The 19,777-nt window shown below is 37.5% G+C and overlaps 1 non-coding gene across 1 annotated transcript; it reads left to right on the forward strand.

Annotated features, from left to right (window-relative positions):
- The first annotated feature begins 2,060 nt into the window (after positions 1-2,060).
- On the forward strand, positions 2,061-2,163 carry LOC139075436 (U6 spliceosomal RNA). Its single transcript, XR_011525798.1, has one exon. It is a non-coding gene; the product is annotated as a U6 spliceosomal RNA (small nuclear RNA).
- Positions 2,164-19,777: the final 17,614 nt, after the last annotated feature.

Genomic DNA, 19,777 nt, shown 5'->3' on the forward strand with positions numbered 1-19,777 from the left:
AAAGGTAGGAACTATTTAGGGGTAAATCTGACCAAAGATGCAGAAGATCTACACTTTAAAAACTGAACAATTCAACATAGCACTGGAATTCCTAGCCGGAGCAATTAGGCAAGAAAAAAAAAAGGCGGCATCCAAATCCAAACGGAAGAAGTGAAAGCATCTCTCTTTGAAGATGACATGATATTATGTATAGAAATCCCTGAAGACTTTACCAAAAACTGTTAGAACTAATCAATGAATTCAGTAAAATTGCAAGATGCACAATCAACATAAAAAAATCAGTGTTTCTATTCAGCAATAAAAAGTAGTGAACTATTGTTAAACATTATAACATAGATGAATCTGAAATCAACTCTGCTACGTAAAAGAAACCAGACGAGAAAGAGCACACGCTGTTTGATTTTATTTACATAAAATTTCAAAACATGCAAATCTATACTGACAGAAAACAAATGAGTGGTTGCCTTTGGTGCAGGAGAAACGGAGGGGCCGGAGGGATTACAAAGCGAAATGAGGAATCTTTTGAGAGTGATGGATATCTGCATTATCTTGATGGTAGTGCTGGCTTCACTGGTATTGCTATGTCCAATGTATCAGATTTTATACCTTAAATATGTATAGTTCATTTTACGTCAATTACGCCTTAGCAAAGCTATTTTTAAAAATTAAAGCAAAAGCAAAGAAAAAAAATTCCTTATGGAAAGTTAATTTAACAAGAAGTATTACACTTAACATCTGGGAATAAGCTATGGTTAGATTGAAATGCAATAATAATTTATTTTAATTGAGAATGTTGAAAGCTTATAGTTCATTTATATTTATTTTAAAGATCACTCAGAAAAATCTGCTTCATACAATTAAGGCTTCATAAATCCCTCTACATTAGTAAAAGACCCATTTAAAAAAAAAATCAACATCTGGTTTTACAACCTAACAATCATAATATTGTACTCTTGGCTTCTGATTATTGCATATATTTCACAAATTTCATAGTAGTTTGGAAATATAATTCTAGCTTATGTTCTTCATTTTTAACATTTATTGAGTATTTTATATCAGGGGAAATCAGAAGGATAAGCATCTAACATTTTGTAATACGTATTATACTTTAAATATCATATGTAATTCAATTTACATGTTTAAAACTGTCATTCAATGTAAACTGCGTACAAATTTCTCCTTCTCTTACCACATTTCTGAATTTTATGTGGACAGAAAAATGATTACGCAGTGGCTAAGGAAAGATTTCCAAAAGTAAAACATAGTTCTCTTATAAATTGCCAGCTATTTGATACATATTTTTTATATGAAATACTGTGGACTAGAGGCTATAATGTATATTCACCCATATAAAAAGTATTCTCTGCCTTCAGGGAGTTTATAATGTAATCGAGGAAATAAGATTGACACATAATAGTATAATCAATGATAGAACTGATAAAAATTAGTAATGCAATTCAGCAGCCAATGAGTAATCTCTATGAGTTCAGAGGAAGCAAAGCGGTTTGATATGGTTTCCAGATGATGATGAGGTAGAAGCTTATCGCACTCTACCATATTTGCTTATTTACTTGTCAGATTTCCCATTATAATATAAGCTCCTTGAAAGCAGAGATCTTGTCTTGTTATGAGCTAAGCACTAAAGACATAGGTGTCTAGTTCAGTGCCTGCACATAGTACACACTCGATAAACAGTTGATGAGTAATGCATGAATAACAGAAAAAAACCTTAAAAGCATGTAGGATTTGAACACACAAATAAGACAATTCAGCTTTTGGCAGAGCTGGTAGCGTTAAGCAAAAGCACATGGTTGGAGAAGCAAGAGTAATTCAGCAAGAGTGGGCAGGCCAATGTGCCTGGAGGGTAAGATGCATGCAGAACAGTGAGATGAGATAGAACTAGAGTGGACAGTACAGCCCCAATTGAGACTGAAGGTAATAACACTAGTTAGAGGACTGAAAATAATGCACACATGAGCCAAAGAAGACCTAAGCCAGGGTATGAACAGTGGAAAAGGAAACTAGTGATAACCCAACATCCATTAGAAAGAAAGAACTGTGCTCACTTCAGCAGTACCTATTAAAGTTGGAATGATACAGAGAAGATTAGCATGGTCCTTGCACAAGGATGACATGCAAATTCATGATGTATCCATGTTATTGTACAAAAAAAAAAAAAAAAAACAACTGCCAGCATGTGTTGGCTGAGCTGAGAGGGAGCCTAAAGAAGTGTGGAAAGTCAGGGATGACCAAGCCCTCAAGTCAGGGTAACAGGAAATATAATGGTGCCTTTTCAACATAGGATGGGCGATTAATTTTAATATGAATATTGTGAGTTACCTTTTACTACAAACTTAAATTTTGGCACATCAAACAAGAAATTTCAAGGAAAATGTGTGAAATTTTAAGACAGAGCATTGGAGAGATCAGAATTAAATAAATTGTCTTAAAGAAAACATGAATCGGAGTTTTTGGCTGGATCCAGAAGACTAGATCTGAGCTGTAGTAAGTAAGCAGAAAGAAGAGAAAAACATCAACGAGAGAACAAGGAAGACGCTCAAGAGTTTACAGCACTTGAAAGACAGAAGAGCCATCTCAAGGCAGGGCTTGATAATAGTGCAAATACTACCAGAAGGTTAAAGAGAAGGATTTGATCACCATGGAAGACAGCAGTTACCTCTGAGAATATAATTCAGTGGTGACCATCAGGTTCTTAATTTTAAAGGAGAAAAAATAGTGAAGATTTTGATGCAACATAATATGTACATAGTACTGTCTCAAGTGCTCCATAGCACATGTAGCTAGTGGATACAATGATGGACAATGCAAATTTAGAATATTTCCCTGCTCTCAGAAATTTCCATTGGACAGCGTTGCTCTAGACTATGGCTTTTTGAAAGTGTGCAAATTAACTACTAATTTTCCTGAAATATATTTGCATTATAATGGAATAATGTATTCATCCTCTTTGGTTCTTCCTCCCAAGAGTAAACACAAGCTCACATGTGGACACACACACAGCTTTTTACCATAAAAGACATAAATCAAAAACAGAATCCGACTTGCAGAGAACCATATGCATTGATTACAAATCCCTAGAAATACTACATAACTGGCAAATGTCTTCTTTTTTTATTGTTTTTCCTGATACTTCAAGACATTAAGCATTTTCAGTAAACACATTTCACAGATAGGTTTCACAGATGGGCAGACTGAGGCCTAACATGAGGAACAGTTATCAGAAATAGTGATGAGGAATGTCGGTTGCTCCAGTGTGTTCCTTTCTCTGAGGATTCTCTTTTCAACAGCCAGAGCTCAGTCTGTTCCCTTCCCATGTACTTCCACAGATAGTATTTCCTTTCTTCTCTCTGACAGGTGTCAAAAACATCTCCTGGGCTATGTCAAATGCAGGCTGAGAAATCAACCATGGACCAGATACCTCCTACTAGACAAGCACTATATGTATAGGTGGATATTTCATCTGACACAATTATCCACCACACTATTCTGGCATACAACTGCACTTGAATATCCAGTTTTATCCTGCTTTTCTGCCAAGGAACAAAATGAAAACTTCAAAAAGGCATCTTCTTTAGTTGCCCTCTCTATTCACTACAAATGTCATTATTGATATTTATTTGCACATACGTAATAAAGTCAAATTCTTAAAAGCACCCAGAGTGGACTCCAGCAACTCAAAAAATAGACCTGAATAATAGGGCACACATTTCGAAGGGATAGGAAGGATGATACACATGGCAGAAGGACTAAGATTAATTCCACTTTCCCAACTTCCCACGGTGGAAGACTGGATTTTTCTGGCCCATGACTCCCAATGAAGTTCTCCATAGCATTTTAGGAACTTCCAAGGATAAGGATAATCAACAGTACTTGACAAATTTGAATTATATTGCTTGATGATTTTTTTTAGACTTTCTCCTTTTCGTCCATTTTGTTAGCTTTACAGCACCCAGCCAGGTAAAATGTATGTGGAGCTACCAACAAAAGGGAGCAGGCTCCATGATTCACTGGAATTATTATCTGCTTGATCAAGACTGTTCCCACAAATCCCTGTCCAATGATTCACAAGATTATCCTCCTAAAATTCTTAAGTGCTTCCCAAGCTCTTGCTTCCTTCATTCAAGAATCTCATGAAATTCAACATCCTCCAGAAAGTCTGTTTCAGTCCGTGGGTTTAGCAAATTGATTTTCTTCACCTCATCCCCTGCTTTCTGTCATTTCCATTCAAATCACAATTCAAACATCATCTCCACAATGAGGTCCTGCTTGGCCATCCCCTGTGTCATCAACTGTCGCTAACTCACTGTCACATCATCACACTTCATTTTCATCATAGCACTTACCACTAGGGAAAGTTACCTTTATTTAAGTTCATAATATGTTTGTTTCATGTATGCTTCCCCAAATGAAATTTGAGCTTCACGAGAGAAGGCTTTGTCTGCTTTGCTTCCCACACTATGTCTGGCACATTATAGGCAATTGAGCACTTATTGAACGTAATCCAATTGAGCCTTCAGATCTAACTTCCAGTGCACAGTTAATCCAGGGGATAGAGGTACACATTAAATGACACCAAGAGGAAAAAATCAAGCAAATCAAGAATGTGGGAGATTATATATAATAACTGACTAGAACTGCTAAAAAAGTCAAAGTTGGGGAAGAATTCCAGATTAAAAGAAACCAAAGAAGCATAAAAGCAAAATGACATGCATGAATCTTGATTGGATTCTTACATGAGGAGAAATAAAACATTACCAAAAAAGACGTTCTTGGAAAAAAATACAGATATTTGAAGAGGATTTAGATATTCAATGATTTAGGAATTAGTGCTATTTTCTTAGAAATGATGATGACATTGTGGTGATTTAGGCATAGGTCCTGATTCTTAAGAGATCCATGCTAAATTATGATGGGTGAAAAATTTTAATATCTGTAACTGAAACTTTCAAATAGAATGGCAAAACAATATATGTGGTGAAGACAAAGAGAAAGAAAGACGCAGTATAGAGGGCAAATCTTAAAGGATTTATATGAGTGTTTAATATACTTGTCTTTTGGCTTATTTGCATGTTTTCTTATGAAAATTTTCAACCTTAGGGGAAAACAGCAGTTGAAAAACTGACTAGCTAGACGGAAGGTAGCAAACTCCTTTTGATTCTAGCCTACCTAAGACCAAATGCTCGGGACCCACTCTTCCTCCAATTTTTCATGATAAGAATGATTATTTACACTGATTTAATCATCTAAGCCATCTGTTTGTTGACTGTTCTCCAGTTGTACGTCTTTATACCATTTTGTTCATTGATAATCTTTTCTAGAATAGGAGCCCAGATGTCAGGGATCACGCCAATTAATTCATCTCCAATGCCCATACTAGAGTGCCAAACACAGAAAGATGATTAACAAATCATTTGGAGGAAGAAATTTATGCAGATCAACTTCCCATTTAGGTAAGTCATGGACCCTGAGCATCCAGATGGAGATCTTGAAACCCGTCCCAAGAGAGCTGGTCATGAAAGGGAAAGTAGCTAATATTGTAAAATGAAGTAAGTCTGGTTCAGTTCCCTAATGCTTACATTGCGACTTTCACCAAACCTACCTTAAACACTATGGTCACTGAAAAGGGCATCTTGCAGGGCCCAAAATGGTGTACTCAAACTAGTGAATTCCTCCTTTCCTTTGACTTTCCAGATTGTCCACCAGAATGTAAGCCACAAGAGAGCAAGAGTTTGACTACTTGTCCACACTGCTGTATTATCAGTGCCTAAAAAGAGTGGCTAGAACTTATTAGATACCCAATAAATATTTGTTCAATGAATGAATGAATTGAATTCCGTAGAACAACGGTTCTCCAACTTTAACATCCATCAGAATCACCAAGAGCACTTGCTAAAACATAGATTGCTGAACCTTACCTCCAGAATTTCTGATTCAGTACTACAGGGGGTGTGGCCCAAAAGTATGAATTTCTAACAAGCTGCTACATAATGCTAATGCTACTGGCCTAGGGACCACGTTTAGAAAATCACTGCTGTAGGAAATACCTCTTTTAACTTTCCCCTTGCTTCAGATAGCTGCTGCAGAAACACAGTACTCTGCAGTGCTTTCGTATAAGATACTTAATGTACTTCATTGTTTATTTGACAAATAATCTTCTTAGGGTATTATAGAAACATTTAAGCTTGAGTTTAGATTACTCAAAATTTAGACACTTTCCCATCAATCAAGCCCAATATTTACCATAGGTGTTTTCCTCCCTGCCAGGGGAAGCTAGAATTCCACGTGATCAGCTCAGCATACTACTCCTCCAGCTCACATTTGTGCATTTGGAAGAAGGCTTGGAAAATATACACTATCTCTTTGCAGCATGATTGCTCTGTGAAGCATGTCTGCCCCCAGAGAAATCAGGGCCTGGTGCACTGCAGAAATTTATGTTAAAGAAAGCCTGTTTATGAGAGGCGAATGTGTAACCCAAATTTATCTTCCAGTGACAACTTCAGAATCTGAAAATTTCCAACTTCTCCCCTTGTGAATTGCTTGAAATTGCTGTTTTTCAAGTCAAGAACACCTGTTTAGTGTTTTTCTCCTCGCCCTCCCTGGTAAATGGGTCCGCTAGGAAAACAGCATCTGAAGGTTTTAATGAATAAGAAACACGAAGTATTGACAGATTTCAGCACGTTATACAACCCTTACCCTGTCCCCCTAATGAGGTAAGATCAAAAAGGAAGAAAACAGTTGTGATATTGGGCTCTGGAGTTTGTTTTTAAACTGCTGCAAATGAGCTCAGATAGAGTACCATTCTAGCGGGTACAGTCATAAGCAATTTGCACATTGCTGTGAAATAACATACACAGACATGACTTTGGTAAGTGAACAACTAAAGGTTTGATGTTCAGCATCAGGCACCCTTCCAAATAACTTTCCATCTCAACTATACGACACTCTAGCAATCAAAATTCCGCTTGTGCCTTTACCACTGGGTCAGATCTCAGCACAAAGCAGAAAACAAAAACAAAAAAGCCTGAGCCACTTATTGAATCTTATTCTAATTCAATAGTTGGGTACCTACTCTGTACAAAGGAAAATATTAATTACGGCGAGGTGAGATGAGGAATCTGTAAAGGCTTCAGGAGGATATAACATTTATTCATCCAATAAACTGTCATAAAGCACCTACCTCTTGCTAGTCACTGACCTAGCTGCAAATACTTATTTGATGGTCACCATCACCAAATGCCTTTGAGGATCTAGGTCTAGTCACAGAGACAAAAAACAGGTCAACCAGTACATGGATATGTAACTACAACTCGAGCAAAGTACACTGAAAGAAATAAACAGAAAGCCTTTCATTCAACCAACATTCACTGTGCAACTGCAGTAAGTCTGGTCCTGTCGCTTGAAGGATGAGAACTAGATAAGGAAAAATTGGGGATAGGAGAATGAGAATAGTAGTCTATGTAGAATGAATTACATCAGGAAATGTACAGGATAGAAAATTACAGGTGAGTCATCGAATGAAAGTGAGATCTTAGATGGCTTTGAACTCTGTACAAGAGAGTATGGGCTTTATTTTCTAGTACAGAGGTCTATCTACAACTTGGGGTTTACAAAATAATTAATCCACTGAGAACGGGAAGAACACGTTGAAATATCTATTTAGATTTCCTACCTAAAATTTTTAATATGAAGATCAGCATGGCTTTCTTACTTGACCCATATGTTAGACAGACATGAATGTTGGAAGGCATCTTTACAGAAGGGTCATTTCCTTCAATCTCACCCTCACTTGCAGTGTTTGTATAGCTGCCCTGGGATGCTATTGACGTAGATGATTTCAATTAGTAGAGTTTTTATAATACTTCATACTAAGACAAGGATTCATCAGGAACAACTTCTGTATCACTCAGATGTTTGTTGCTGATCTCAAGGGACAGAGACAGCACTTAAAAGAGTTGTAGAATTGTCAAATTAAAGATGAACCATATATTTTTCTTTTAGAGAAATAAATTCCAAATTTTCAGGCCTGCTCTACAATGGCAACAGATTTAAAATATCATACATGCTTTATCTGTTCCTTCAAGGTAAATGTAGTTAGTTTAATAACCAAGAAAGTAACTGTTTTGGGGAGAGAAAAAAAGCTCTGGATAGAACATTTAGAATATAAATGTTTGGAAACTTTTAAATTATTTGTTAAAACAACATGTCACATATTTAAACAAATGTATATCAACACTTTTAAATTTAGAAATGGAATTTTCTTGTTTGTATATGAATCTTCTAAATGAGTTTCAGATGGTTGAAAGCCATTTGTTAATAACATGAAAATGCTTAGTTGATTAATTTACAAGATTAATTTAATTAATCTGCAACAAAAATTGATTAATGTTAAAGAAGGTAGAAATTTACATGTCAAATTTCCGTGGGAAAAAAAAGCACTTTCACACAATTGGCAAAGCATATTGAAAAATAAATATCATGATGGTGCAGTAAACAATATATTCTCTTGTATGTATATCATGAGGCAACTTTTTTAGTTATAACACCTATAATAAGTATCAAACTAATCTTCATGTAGTCCAAGGTATTCAACATATTAAATCAAAATGTTAAACCAAGATTTTCACAAAATAGTGTTGCATAATTTCATCACATTTCTATCATTGATAATATTAATAATAATTTTTACTGAGAAATAGGAATTTTGTACAAAAATGCTTTAAAGACCTTTAAATCTTGTTTATTTCACGTTTTGCATATATTTTTAATTTACATATGTTTATAAGTTTACAAAATATTAATGCAATAGCATATAAACATAAATTATAATTAAATAAAAACATATTAATGTGTACACAAATTTATATTGATGGGTTGCATAATCAAAAGAGCTTGGTGAGCACTGACTTACAGAAAAGGCTGCCAATGAAACTTTCTGAGAAGAGATATAATACTCTGTACTAGACTTTATGGAGATTAGTCTACCAGCAGAGATGAGGCTGTCTGGAGAGATGAGAAGCTAGAGGCAGAGAAGACCATCAAAAGCTATTGCAATGATCTTAATAGATGGGCCTAAAACAAAAGGGTCATGTGGTTATCATAAAGGAAGGAATGGATATGATAGGTATTTTGATAGGCAGAATAATGGTCCCCCAAATATATCCATGTCCCTAATTCCCATAACCCATGGGTATATTATACTAAATAGCCAGAGAGAATTAATGTTGCAGTTGGAATTAAGGAGACTAATCTCTGTAAATGATGACCTTAAAATGAAGAGCTTAATCAGGATTATCTTGGTGGGCCCAGTAGAACCACAAAGAACCTTAAATGTGGAACAGAGAGGCAGAAGAGTCTATGGCAGAGTGATGCAATGTGAGAAAGACTCCATCACACATTGCTGGCTGTGAAGATGGAAGGGGCCATGAGCCAAGGAATGCAGGCAGCCTCTAGGAGATGGAAAAAGCACGGAAATGGATTTTCCCTTAGAGTCTCCAGAAGGTGTACAGCACTGCTGATATCTTGATTTCATCCAAGTGAGACCAATTTCAAACTACTGACCTCCAGAACTATGAAATAATAAATTTGTCTTGTTTTAAGCCACCAAGTCCATGGTAATTTGTTACAGCAGCGATAGGAAACTAATATACATAATATAAAAAAACATGATACATAGTAGCTAGAGGGAAGACTAAAAAGTTGAAGATGACTTGGAGCTTTAAAGCCCAGGAGACTCTGAGAGTGAGGTTAACAGTTACAGAACCAAAGAAGAAAGGAGGAGAAACAGATGTGGGAAGCATGATAAAAATAATATTTTAGAACCATCTAGGGTTCTAGTTCTATATTATACCTTAATATGTATTAATCAGTTATAATAAAGAAACTGTCCACTACTTGTGAAATTTTCAATAACCAATATCACATTAAACTTTTATAATTAAATATTAAATTATTAAAATTGGGGAAGAGGCAAAAGAAAGCAAGCATTAGCTATCATATGCTATCCTATATAGAAATCTATCCTAAATATAATCTCAGTATCAGATGAAGCACAGAATGCTAACATCTTTTCATTGTACTTGTCTTTGACTTCTTTTTTCTCCTAACTTTAATATGTAGTATTCCTATCAATAACAAGGTGCTTCTGCACCTAAATTTAATACACTCATATCATGATATTGCTTTGGAATAGAAACAAGAAATTATTAAAAGAGCTCAAATTATTTTGTCTAGTAAATGTACAACACATGCCTCTTTTCCACTTTTCATGTCACGTCCTCTGAGCTACTCATCAAACTGCTTGATTGACTAGAGGATCAGTGAAGACAGGATGCTATTGGAACCCAACAAGCTAATACAACTTGGGGGCAACACAAAGGGTTTTTAGATGCCGACAGAGAACTTGCTGTTGAATGAATATAGACTTAAGGAGAGAACTAAAGTGAACAGTCACTGAGCTGTGGAGCTCTCCATTTTACTTCTTGGCTGGAAAATCTGGATAGTGTTCAACTCAAAAATTCTCTATATGCTAGCAGTTTGGCAAGATGCTACAGGATCATTTAAAACTGTGTACCCTCTGACCCTGCAATCCTACTTCTAGGACTCTATACTAAAGAACTAACCAGGGTGTGTGTGTGTGTGTGTGTGTGAGAGAGAGAGAGAGAGAGAGAGAGAGAGAGGGAATAATTTCTACAAATGTTCATTCAATTCAGTCTTTCTATATTTCCCCACCCTCCCCCAGTTTCAAGCAGATGGCTGTTTCCTCAACTCAGGCATTTTTCAGGGCAAAAAGCAAAAAAAGCCCAAGTCTACAGTTCTTTCAAGAGATGGTAGATTCATAGAAGAGATAATGGTAGTTGTGCAAAGGGAGGGAAAGAACAAAATTAAAGGGCAAAGAAATAATGGACATTTTCTCAGACCAGAGTGAGGGGTGAGTACTGTGAGTTCTTATTCACTATATATACATCTCAGCTTTTACCCATGCAAGGAACTCAGGCTGGATTTTCAGCCTCAGCTCTGCCCTGACAGGGTGGGTAACCTTAGTTAAAATCTGTTCCAGGTGCTGTGGATATAGCAGTGAATAAGACAGACAAGCTTTATCCTCATGGAACTTACATCCTCATGAAAGACAAAACAAAATAAATAACTCATTCTGCCCTGGTAATGACATTACCCAAAACCAGGAGAAAAATCAGCAAAAAAAACCAAAACCCTCAGCAACAACACAGGTGCTAGCACTTATAGACACATACGTTAAGTCAAATAATATAATTATGTTCAAGTGTTTAAAGGAAACCACAAACCTAATGAGGTGAGAAACAGATGATATAAGCTCCAAATGGAACTTCTAGATGTGAAAAATACAATATCTGAAATGAAAAATTCACTAGAAAGCATTAATAGCAGATCATACTCTGCAAATAAAACATCAGAAAACATGAAAAAAAGCAATAAAATGTATCAAAATAAAGCACAGAGAGAAAAAAAGAGCAAAAAATAAAAAATAAGAGCCAAAGTAAACTGTAGGAAAATATCAAGCAGAAGAATGGCAGCAAGGACAGAAAAAGCATTTAAAGAAATAATGGCCTCAATTTTTTCCAAATTTGATGAAAACTTTCAACCCACAGATCTAAAAAGATCAACAAAACTCAAGCAGGGTAAATACAAAGAACACCACATCAGTGCACATAATAATCAAATTGCTTTAAAAAAACGATAAGAGAAAATCTTAAAAGTAGCCAGAGAAAAAATAAAGACATGTTATGTACAGAGAGTAAAAAGTAAGAAATATAGAAGACTTCTCATCGAAACTATGCGAGCAGAAAGACAATGGAATGACCTCTTTAAAGAAAATAAAGAACATCACCATTTGGCAAATCCCTCATAATAGATCCAGGCAATGATTATCTGGGCTACTAAAATCACAAAAAGACCAACAATTTATATTACTTGTCTCCTGATGGAAGTATACAAACCGTTTAGTATTTTTTTCCAAAAAATAAAACAAGAACCCAAATCAGATCAAACCTTTAGATGCAAAATAAGAAATACAGAGAAGAGAGGAGCTTATTAAATGAAGCTTAATGGTTGCAATCAGCAAAATCCAGAATGACGGAAATACTACAGAACAAACAACACATTTCCTTAGCCAAACAAATTTGAAGACAATAAAGAGACTTAAGAGATACATCAACCAAATTCAATGTGCGGATTTTATTTGCATTCCGATTTTAACAGGTTAACTGCAATTTTTAAAAAATTGCACTAACTGGATACTTAAGGATATTAAGGAATCAGGGATCCGAAAAATATTTATGGTAGTGAAAATTTGTTTGGGGCAGGGGTGAAGACTATGTAGGTATAAATGAAACCACAGAGACCATTAGTTGATGTTTACTTCAGTGGGGTGAATGGTACATGGGGGTTCATTGCTCTCTACTTTTATTTATAAATTTACAGAATAAAAAAAATTTAAGAAAATGAAATGAAAGAAATGCAATGTTTTTCATATATCTAAGCTTATGGAATAAAATTCATATTCTCTATATGTATAGACATTATCTGTAATGTTATAGAATTGAAAAGGGGGTTGGGGTAAGGATATAAAAATGTATACATAATGATTCCAATTTAATTTTTAAATATATAGGACTATTTACATATGCCTGTAAATGAGAAAGAGAGACAAGAGAGGGGTGAAGATGCCAAAATGTTCGTTATAATTATTTCCAAGCAGCAGAATTATCAATGATTTATTTCATTAAAATTTTGTTTTCCAAACTTTCTATGTGATTGATTACTATAATTAGAAAAAGTAAAAATTATTTGAAATAGAGACCAAAGCAAATATATCCAAAATCAAACTCATATTAAGAGTTTCATTAAGAATATTAAGTCCCTTTACTTTGTTTTGTTTGTTTTAATTTTTTTATTGCAATAACTTTGGATTATAACATTATATAGCTTTAGACATACAAAGTCCCTTTACTTTGGAGTTTATGAATAAAGGGATGATCCAGAAATAGTGAATCCCAACCCCTGTAGATCTGCCATGATGTCTTCTCCAGGTACATTTGGTCCTTTCTTTCACTGTTTTCTGAAAGCACGTTGTACGTGTCTTTTTTTAGTGCCTCTTTATCTCATTAGCACTTTTTAAGTGCCTTCTTTTCTTCTGTTGCTTACATGTGAGACCAGAGACCACATCTTACACATCTTTGTATCTTAGTACTGACACATAGAAGATTTTCACTAAAAGCGTGTTAGATGAATTAATTAATGAGTTACTAATATACTTTTAAAAAAATAATAGCATGAAATTAACAGAAACTAGAGAAAACAGGAAAAAAACCCAGGACTTTCCTTACACCAATCAATTGTGTAGCTTCACTCTTGTGCTAGGTAGTTAGAGAAATACAAAAAATGATCAGATTATCTTCCCTCGAGGAGATTAGAATCCCATAAGGGAAAAGAGAGAATCATAGGTAACTACACCAATAAGATCACAGGAGAAAAGAGGCATGAATGGTACCAAGAGTCCATCACGGAACAGTAGAGAATATTTACATCCCACAGGTATAGCAGGGAAAGCTCTGTGAAGAAGATAACACTGACATTGTCTTGAAATATGTGAGTAAAGAACAGCATGAGCAAAAGAGGCAGACACGTGCATACTTTGACACCATCAGTAAAAATGAAAGAGGCAGAAATTGACTGGATGGAACTGAGAGGCTCCTGATTACTATATTTAGTAACTAACAGCCCACAACTGGCCAGATAGTCACTAATTCTTCCCGTAAATATTTATTAAAAGATCCTGGGCACTAGGCACCATGTCCACCACCCTATGGTCTGACCTCTACTCACCTCTCCACGTCAAATGCTCCTTTTCCCTACCACACATGCAATGTCTTAGCCCTCCATCTTTCCTCCCTCCTCCCTCTCCCCCTCTCCCCACCTCCATTTCATCCCTATCCAACTCATCCAACAGAGCTCCCCTTAGAAGTCACTTTTTCAGGTAAATTAACACCTTTTATTACCCTCTTTCAGATCCTCTGGGTGGCTGCCCACCATCACCATTGCCATCATTACTGCTTCTGTCACATTACATCCTAATTGCCTATGTGTCAGTTTCCTCTCTCACGTCACAACAGTCCCTGCCTTCAAAGAGATTTTGTTCACCATTTTGGGAAGAAAGGAAGCAAAGAGGGAAGAAAGGAAGGATGAAATAAAGCAAGCAAGATTCTCCCACCATACATTGTTGTGCCTCTTCATTCTTCGCCCAGTTGGCATCACGGCAAGCAGAGGTGATAAGTGTTTTGTAGTTTAAACCATTTGGAGCTTCATCTACCAAACTTCCCCTTGCCATTTAATAACATTATCCCTCTCAGCTATCAAATTATCATTGACCTTTTGTCGATGTATCATGAATATATCAAACATTAATTGCTGATCTCAAGTGAGAATGGTATTCTTGGTTAGTATCTAATTGTGGCTACTGAAAAGATATTTACATTTTTCCTATTTGTGCAAATGAGTCGGGGAGGGAAGGCACCTGTAAGCACTGCATCAGGACTGAAAGTTTTGCTTTCAGAACTCCCACCCATAACAAATCTCAACAGACATGGGACCAATTTTCTCCAGGCCAGTCAGGTCATTGGTACTGAGTTTCTCTTTACAGCAAGGCATCTTAATGGCATTTTGTTCTTTCCCTCACAAGGGAGCCAGAATACCTGCCTCATTTTCTCCAAACTATTTACATCCAAGCCAGTGTCAGATTATTTCTTGCTCTCATGCTTGGCTACCTCCACTGTGTAGGCTTCATAAATCAAACTTACTCAAATGTTCCAAAATGTGGCCAGGAAAGATACTCTGATTTGTTTTTTTAAATAAGCGCACACTCACCAATCATTTAGACTCCTTTGCAGCTCTAGCACTCAGAAGACATTCCCATTACCTCGCAGTGTCCCCTATTAGCTCTTTCTGGTTTTATTAATACCTTTTCTCTTTCGTTAAAATTAAAAGCCTCTGAAAAACTACAGTTACAGATTTTCTGCAACCCACAATTTATGGCTGCTACTTGCAACCTTCAAAAGCTTTTAAAAATAATATCGGCTCTATTATTCTATATTATGGTAATTGTAGTAAAGATTTAAGAGGCACTTTAAGACTTTTTAGCTCCACAGTATATTTCTGTTCCAATTTCTTGCTTAGGCATTTGGGAAAGAAGCCTTATTTAAAAGCTTTACCCTCTGCCCTCTGATAGACAGCTTCCCTCTTAACTACAGTAGTTAGACCTCACCGCACAATTAGGGAAGCTAGGTCTCCAATTAGAGCTCAGCAAAACGTAGGGCAAAGCACATCTTTCCAGAAGCCCATTCCATTTACATGCACCCAACGATAATCAAAATTTTTCTCTCGTGTGCTATGTACCTTTGACCCCTTTGTTATGCTTCGTATCCCCTTGTTAACTCCCTACCCCTCCTTTGCTCCCATAGGAAATCAGTAAAGATAATCATAAGATTAAATAACTCCAATGCCACTGCTAAAACGTTCAAAGCCACTAATATAACAAATGCCCAAGTGGCCGCAGAGATTTACGTAGTATTGAAATTAAACTGACCTCACCCTATCTTCGACGTAGATCTGTCCTTTCTAGTTAACCTGTGTTTTTCTCTTGTTGCCTAGTCTAGGCTGGTTACAATTCAAAACAACCAAGGAAACAGCTAATGGAATTTCCACAACTGTGGGCATGCACAAAATCCCAGTCTAAAGGTTGCCCCAGTATTGTCCTTTGTACTCAATGCACCCAATGGGACGAGCGTTTTAAACACGATTCCCTCCACTCGCCGCACTGCGAAGGCATTTTTCTTAGGCAGACACCATATGGAAAACCCACACATTCCCTGCTCTTCCCTTTCTCTCCTCTAGGATTTCAGCAGCATCTGGACAGCACAAATCTGTGACAGTCCCCAACTCTGCAAAGACAGAGCCAAGTCCCAGACTTTCCTTGTTCTGGCTAGAGGCCTCCTGCTGCACAGCCGCGGTCTTTTATTGTGTCAACAGTTATCAGCTGGGGAGCTCTTCATGCAAACTTCCTCACTGAGCGCATTTTCCCCCAACTCCCAGCATTCTTCCAAAGCAAAGGATAGCTCGATTCCATACCCACAGTAACTAATCTTTAGAGTTTCCGCTTTGTTTTGCCTTGCTCCAAGTTTCCACGTAAATTTCAGAACAGTGAAACACACAGTGATTCCTGCCCACTAGTATTTTACGATTTTAATTTGCTCAAAGGCTCTGAATTTCATTCTATTTCCCCGTTTGGTGCATGGGATTTTTACAGTTAACAGATGTTCGCTTAATAGAGTTTCCTAGCGCACAAATCAGTGTTTTCCCTCTGGTATTCATGTAACTTTCCAGTCCTGCAGTAGCTGTTTCTGGCGCCTGCCAAGTTATCTGGCAGTGGAAGCCCAAATCGAAAAGTGCAACAGCTCTTTGGAAATGCATGTGTCGTTCCTTCAGTCCCACTCACTCCAACTTAACTCCTTCCTCATTAGCACCATGTGAGAAGGCCCGCAGGGGAAAACACCAGCTTCAAACACCAGACAGGTTTCACTCGCCGATGCAAAGATGTTCTGCACTCAATAAATATTTTTTTAGCCTATGGCCACTGCAAATACCAAAATTTTTAATGCATCCAAAATACTAAAGGAAGAGTTTTCCAAACAACTGTCCTAGGCCAATCTCCAACTCATGAGTTTTCTGGAGTTTTTTACTCAAATATATCTCAGGACATGAAAATAAGTCACAACACTGAAGCAAGGTCCCTAATCCCAGGAATCCTGAAATGCCTGTTTACAGTTTCTTACTTCACAAGGAAAGATTCTGTGGGTGTCTGAAGAGGCTGTTATCATGAGTCCCATTCAGGTTACAAACTAAAAGTTTGAATGTCCAATGTCCCACCAATTTCCTATTTGATTCAGGATACGGAGAATGATCTCTCTTGAGAGTCCATTTGAAACCCCAAATTATCCAATAAATAGCAGAAATACAGGACAAATTTCTTTACTAAGAAACCAAAGATCTCAACTTGTTAAAAGTCCTCTTGGTTATTTCTTGGCAGGACTCCCAAGATTAGGGTTTGTGACAAGTGAGGGATAGAGAAAGGGGATAGGAGGAATTTGAGAATGTCAGCAAATTTCATTCCTTCTCTCCTGATATATGATTCCCACACATCTACGATGGTCGTGCTCCTCATTGGTTCCTATCAAGAGCTGTCTGGCTTGCTAATGTGGCCTTTTCCATGCCCTTATCCAGAATGTTTACATTGTAACCAGCTGTCTAGTCTGGCTGTGACATCAATAGCCTCTGGGTGAGTCACCCTTTAGCCTCAAGCAAATTTCCCCTCCTTCGTGAAGTTCTCCCCACCATTTATCCACAACCAAATTAACATCTATCCTTTTGTACCTGAGAAATATGTTATTTTCTAAATGTCTTACTAAACAGGTAGGTAAACTGAGGACCTTAGCACTGAAGGTATTAACCTGTTTTCTCATAGATGGCTTAACCCAGAAGAAGAAATTAAACCTAAATGTCCAGACTGTCACCTGAAGCACTTTCTACTCTCTCAGCCACAATCTACTTTATCACAATCTTTTAATTTTTACGTTCTTCACTATCCCTACATCCCTAAGCATTTTGAGGCTTATTGAGCATCTCTTATATGCTAGGTGCTTTAAGTGCATTCTTCACTTAATCCTCAGAATGCTAAAAGATGTGTTGGTTTATCAGTCACAGTTTAGTTAGGAAACCAGAAACCACTCTAGGTGTTTCAAACCAAGAGTACTTAATGTAGGAAATGGGAAACCTAACAGGGATGGTAAGGCTACCCAGAATTTGGCCAAAACAGGAAGCTGTTACCTCAGGGCTGGAGGGACAAAGGAGAGGGAATGTCACCAGAGCCCATGGGTCAACACCAGTGATGGAACCTAAAGCCAAAACCAGCTTGTCCAGTGGGAGCTGGAGCCCTGGAAGAGATGCAGCAGCTACCAAGAGGCTATAGGAAGTAGACAGAGAGACAAGTACTCTAACTTCTCCCTCCCTCCTGCCCTCTGCTCTCCCACTAGTGCTTCCCATTGGCCGAACCCAGAAGAAGCCAGTTGACAAGGGAACTTGCAGAGGTCAGTCCCAACTGTGATTCAGAGCAGAGGAAGAGTGAAGAATGACTGAGAGCAAACAGGCAAATATCTGGCACAATAAGTACCATTAACCCCATGTACCAGTTCAGGAGACTTAGGCTGAGAGTTAAGGTCCTCACCCAAAGTTAGACATCGAATAAGTGATGGAATCTGCATGTCAACACTGCAGTTGACTCTAATGCCCATAATCTTTCATTGCCCCATAATCCAATCCAACGCCCATAATCTCTCACTGCCCTGCCTTCACCCTCACACATGAATTCTCAGTAGGTGCCTAATGTGCTACCAATGAATTGGATGTAATGCCCAAGAGGCAGCCTGGCTTTGTTCACACGTGAAGGCCTCCTTGTGTGAGTTTCCAGGGGTTGTTGATTCTGTTTAGGCTTAGAGAAATCCTACTTATTTCCCATTTGTTGAAAAGAGAGATGCTATTATGGATTCCCAAAATCATGAACTTTCATGGAAGATGGTTTTAGAGCCAGTCATAAGTAGGCTCATGTCTTACATAATATGGGATACACTTGTGTTTCACAAGCAAGGGTTTTGAAATTAGATTGAGCTGGACACAAACCCTTGCTTTGCCACTCACAAACTGTGTGACCCTGGGCAAGCAAATTTCCCTCTCTGAGTATCAGTTTCCCCATGAGTAAAATGAAAATAATAGGACATACCACACGGGGTTGTTAAGAGGACTAAATTAATTCAGTTACATAAAAGAGACGATATGGTACCTAACACAGTTTAAGCACTCAATAAGTATTGGGAAAGATGATAATAATAAATGCTCAGAAAAACATTCCCCAGGAAAGAACACAGTTTTACCCAGGTAGACCACAGAGTAAGGCCTCTCCAAGTCCTTCTGCAATAACTCTTTGTTCTGTGGTGATTAAACAATAAGTTGGCCACAACAGGCCAGCAACCCCCGTCATCGCAAAACCTGGGGTCTGTACTACTACCATGAGGGCATTTAAACGGGTTTTTTTTTTTTTTTTTGCTCTTAATTGACAACAAGTTAGTAACTCAAGAATTATAAAGAATTTTATTTGTCTGCAGCCAGCTGATCAATATTCACTCAGCACGCTTCAGCTCCCAGCCTCTCAGAGGAATAAAATAAATTGTCAGTCAGCAGTACAATTTTGTTGTGATGGTGGTGGTAATTTTGTTTTTTTTTTTTGCTAAATTATTCACCTTCTCGAAAAGCAATTTGATAAATGTTTATTTCTTCATAATACATTCTAACAACCACTGATTTGTGACCCTGGCTGTGGATTGAATTTAAATTGGGGAGGAGGTAAGGACTCCACGAAAATGCCAAGACAAGGCCACAGACAAGCTCTGGGGCTGTTTCTTTCTTGCTCTGAGAGAGCACACTGGCCTCTCACGGCATGAGGGCACTAATTGAATTTAAGAGAGTAATAAGTGAGAAGCGCACGCAAACACAGCCTGCAGTGTGCCCGCCAACACCACAGGCTTGGCAGGAGACGCCGTGGAACAGCACAGGGGAGCAGCCTCACAGCCAAGCCAGAGACCAAGACCTGTAGTTGTTGTGACAAGTGGTCTAGGTG

This window comes from Equus przewalskii, chromosome 13 (genome assembly GCF_037783145.1).
Source record: "Equus przewalskii isolate Varuska chromosome 13, EquPr2, whole genome shotgun sequence".
NCBI lineage: Eukaryota > Metazoa > Chordata > Mammalia > Perissodactyla > Equidae > Equus > Equus przewalskii.